Source organism: Bison bison, unplaced genomic scaffold (assembly GCF_000754665.1).
Source record: "Bison bison bison isolate TAMUID 2011002044 unplaced genomic scaffold, Bison_UMD1.0 scf7180017864517, whole genome shotgun sequence".
Classification (NCBI taxonomy): Eukaryota; Metazoa; Chordata; class Mammalia; order Artiodactyla; family Bovidae; genus Bison; species Bison bison.
Window position 1 is genome coordinate 6,692,025 of NW_011495070.1, and position 4,564 is coordinate 6,696,588.

Consider the following 4,564-nt stretch of genomic DNA (forward strand, 5'->3'; position numbering starts at 1 on the left):
ACAAGACCATAAACTAGTATTTACAAGGCCATCACTCAACTACCACACCTGACTTACCACAGCTTATTCTCTGAAGTCCCAGGACTGTAACAGTAACAGATGAGTAAAGAACACAAATGAACACACTGAAAAGGAGGAAAGGTAAAGGTCTCCATCTTTACCTGTGCCCCTTTGACTTTCTACAGCTTCATTATAAGGTTGAGAACGGAAAGAGAATAAAATAATTTTCTAAAGTAGAGCTGTCTGATAACAAGAGCCACATGTAATTTTTAAATGTCCAGCAGCCACACTGAGAAAAGTTAGTGGAAAGTGAAATTAGTACCTTTGACTTAACCCATATAACCCATGTAACCCAGTATATTCAAAACCACTGTCTTTTCAACATGTAAAAGAAATTTACATGGTCAAGAAGTTTTCTACTGTTAGTTTTTATGTTTGAAAAAAATTAAAAATTTGGTTTATCCATCGCATTTCAAATACTCAATCGCCAAAAAAGGCTAGTCGCTATGGTACTGAAAGTGTAGACTAATTAAACTATAGTACAGCTATTTGCAAACATCTTTGGTCAAAGAATCTTTTTACGCTTTTGCTTATATAAGTCTCATGTTTAGATATTTATCCTATTTGAAATTAAAACTAAAACTTTTACTTTTATAAAAAGTAACTTTTTCTTAAAAACAAAAATTTAGAGTAGTTTAGTTCACATTTCTGCAAATCTTTTTAATACACAGTAGAAAACACTGGGGCTCTCATACTTGCTTCTTCATTTCATCTGTTACATCCAGCCATGTAGCCTCTAGAAAACTCCCGTGAACATTCGTAAAAGTGAAAAGGCATATGTCTTAGCGTTATCATGAAAATAACTTGATTCCACAGACTCCCCTGAAAGAGTCTGGGGGGACTCCCAGGAATTTCAGTTTTTAAGAACCACAGGTGTAATTTAGTATCAAACATAATTAAGAACACCCAAATTCTACCTCTTACTTCTGTAAGTTTTAGCTTCTAAACATAAAACCAATGTGTGGACAAAAAATTATAATTCCATTTCCATAAGTACAATAGTATTTTGTCAACTTACTTGCACATGAAGTTTTTTTAACTTTTCAAAAATCAGAAACACTCTCCTGCCTGCCCCTTTCCACCAGTTAAATTTGTCCCTAAAGGAAACTGATGGTGAACTACCTGGAATGACTATTTACATATTGATAACTTACTCTTTAACTCATTTTTTTATGAATTTTAGTACTAATGCTGCAATGAATTCTGAAGAGTAATTTCTTAAACACATTTTCAAATAAATTTTTTAAAAATTAATGCCATTCTTCCAATTTTATTTCAACACAGGCCCTCATCTTTTCACTGCCTGCTAAATTTTTTTTTCAAATTAATGATCTTTTTCAAGGTTGATACTTGGTATTCCTGTTTATAATAAATTAGATTTTCAAGTTCAAATTTCATGATTAATTTTGACAAACTAGACAGATTTGTTCTGTCCGGGAAAATACTTAGGCTGCATTTCCAGAAAAATTTCCCCCTTCCCCCTTCCCTTCAATAACTCAAAGCAGAACAATACTTTTGGTTACCCTATTTCTCAATTCTCTAATTCTCCACTTTCCCAATTTTCAATTTCTCAAAAAAAGATGAAAAAAAAAAGTCAAGGAAAGCATGTACTTGATAATAAGGGAGAATATTTTAAACTTGAAGTCTTCAAAAAACACAGACCACATGTACAAAACACTTTTGCATAAATATTAAGGAATATTTATTTTTCCTTACAGACTAAACATGGGTCTAAATTATTAAATAAACTATATCTTGTGTCTTATTCAACATACAGACACTTACAAAGATTGGTGAAAGAAGTTAACCTCGCCATTACATAATGACCTTAGACAAATTCACTCACATGATGTAAATAAATCCAAGAAAATGAGAACCTTCACTTTCCATTAAATATATCTGAGCTGCCTATAGTTTTAGAGCTTTAAAAGTTAGTAGAGATCACCTAGTCAATCCTGTTCTCTTACAGAAAATGAAGCTTTAAAGCAGTTTAGGGACAGCTGGATGAAGATTCTTATCTCCTGACCTCAAGGTCAAGGCTCTTTCTCATATATCATGTTGCCAGTGAAAGTTTTTAATAAAGTATGTCAAGTCTCTACCACAAAGAAGTATTTTGTATGTTAAAATGAAAGTTATTTTTAATAAACAAGTGTATTTATATTTACTTCATTCTTCATTCAAACACCTCTGACAACATAAACACTGATAACTAAAGCTGAAGTTGATAGCTAAAGTTGACAGTTAAGTCTCTAAAGGAGGAAAATAAAAGCAAAAATATATCCTCTAACATCTTAACATATAACAATAGTGGTAATTCTAAGTGCTTTGTACCTACTTAGAAACAACAGTTATGCTAATAATATTCAGTTTAAAGCTTATCTCCTCTAAAAGTTTTCCTTACTATCAGTTATTCTATTCTACACTTATCATAAACCCATACAGCAATGACTTTAATTAAATTTAACATTTATGTATTATATAGATTGTCACTTGTCTCAATTAGACTGTAAACCTTTGTGAGGAATAATTCTAACATTTGATGACTTCGCTCAAGGGAATAAAAGTATCATTATGTCCATTTACAAATACAAACCCTTTTAACATTACTCTCCCAACATCATTGGAAACTGGCAGCAATAAAAATTTAGATCCATGATTCTTCATTTTCCAGGTCACATTTCCTCCCCAACTTTTTTAATGAATAAACCTTGGATAAACTAGCAAACCTGTCTCAAATTTCCTTCTATTTATAAAGGAATTTCAGAGTACATGAACATGACTGAGGAAATATTTGAAAACAATTGTATTAAAATGTATTCTTCACAGAACACTATTATCACAAACTTCAATTGTAAGATTTGTATATACTTGTGAAATGCAGCAGAACTGGAAAACAGCATTTCACTTAAAAAAAAATCTCGTCAAAAGAAGATAAACTTTTGTATTTTTAAAACTGTAGACTATCTGTACGTATCCACTCCTAGCAAAATACCTACAGATCACATTCGGTTTTGATAATGCCAAAAGCTTATAAAAAGGATCTTCTCTTGGCAAAATTAAGCCCTCTTATCTTCACAGTATTTTTAAAAATTCTTACTGCATGGGCTATCCTAAAGTTCTCCTAACCACTAGGAACGTTTCTGAAAAGGTACATGCTCAACATGACAGACCTAAACAAAAGTATTGTTAGTACCAATAATATAAAGCCAAAAATTCTATCCCTTAATTCACACAGTATTAATAGACCGAACTTACACAAAGGGACCAAGTTCTCATTGTACTCTGCCCCTTTTTCACTAATATTTAAGATCTTTCTCTAATCAGAAAATAACTGTCAAATGTGCTTTCATCACTACTCACTGTGATTTTTCTTTGGGACTGTGCAGTGTTACATTTTAAAGATTAAGTTCTGTTAAATATACATTTATGATTTCTCCCAATCGAATTGAAACAGAGTTTCCCCAAACTACTAACTTCACTGCCTAAAAACAATGGATGGAAAACAGACGGTAAGACCTTTCACAGCAATGCTCTTCGATGACTATTCCCCATCTTCCAGTTCCCATCGATGGCGATATGAAACAGAACCCAGGGAAAGGAACATTTATGTTCACTACAGTAAGTAAATCGTACTCAAGCACTGCTACGCCTATTCAGGACTCTCACTGCGCTGTCTGCTATTAAGTAAAGCTGCTTTTTCTATGTAACTTAAGTCCGTGCCCTTCCGCTGCAGCAGTGGCGCTGCACATCCCCCACCCCCGCGGCCACTTCCGTGTTTACACTCCTCTTCCCTCCAATTCCATGCGTACATTGTCAGCTTCACTCCCGCCCAATCTTCATTGGCCCAGCGCGGGCCCGGAGTCCCGCCCCCAGAAAGCAACGTTCTTATTTGGAACAACTCAGCGAGCAGATTGGAACCAGAGGCCTGTCAATCCCGTCCGTTCTGTCCTCTCCGAGGCGCTTCCGCTAAGGTGGGAGGCTTGGGGGGGAGGGGTAAGGGGGGCAATTCCTTGCGGAGACTTCCCTAGGGCCAAGACTCCCTCCCGCCCGCCCCACCTTCACCCACTGTTTACCAAAATAAACGTTCTTCTCTGACTCCCCAACGCTCCGGGGCAGGGGTACAAAATACATTCCGTGTCTTTTCCATTCTCCCCCCGTAAAAAAAAACAACCCACGAGGGAAGGGGCATAAACCTACTTCTCCACTGCCGCCCACTAAACGAGGAAAGGGAGGCGGGCCCTTGAGAGAAACACCACCCCGGGCCGCTCCAGGTTAAGTGACCCTTTCCAGAACCGTTACTCCTGAGACCGCACAAGGTGGAGATGTGAGGACGAGGGTCAGTTGTTTTTTTTTTTTTGGCGCGTATCGATCTACCGGACATGGCCCGGGGCTGCCTCGTCTATGCGGAAGTCGAGGGTTTGTGGACCAAGTCTGAAAGAAGGACGGGGCGGGAGTGGCGAGCGTCCACCCGAGAAGCCGGCCGCCCCCGACCGCGGGCAGTAGC

The 4,564-nt window shown here is 37.1% G+C and overlaps 1 protein-coding gene across 13 annotated transcripts in view; it reads right to left on the reverse strand.

Moving 5' to 3' along the window:
• ELF2 (E74-like factor 2 (ets domain transcription factor)) overlaps nucleotides 1–4,564 on the reverse strand; it is a 99,971-nt gene that overhangs the window by 15,215 nt on the left and 80,192 nt on the right. The window contains exon 1 of one of the 13 annotated variants that reach the window (XM_010830283.1): nucleotides 3,577–4,082. The exons of the other annotated variants lie outside the window; for them this stretch is intronic. The gene's annotated coding sequence lies outside the window, so the exon portion shown is untranslated. Of the gene's footprint in view, nucleotides 1–3,576; nucleotides 4,083–4,564 lie in introns of those variants that run through there. 13 annotated transcript variants of the gene reach the window in all.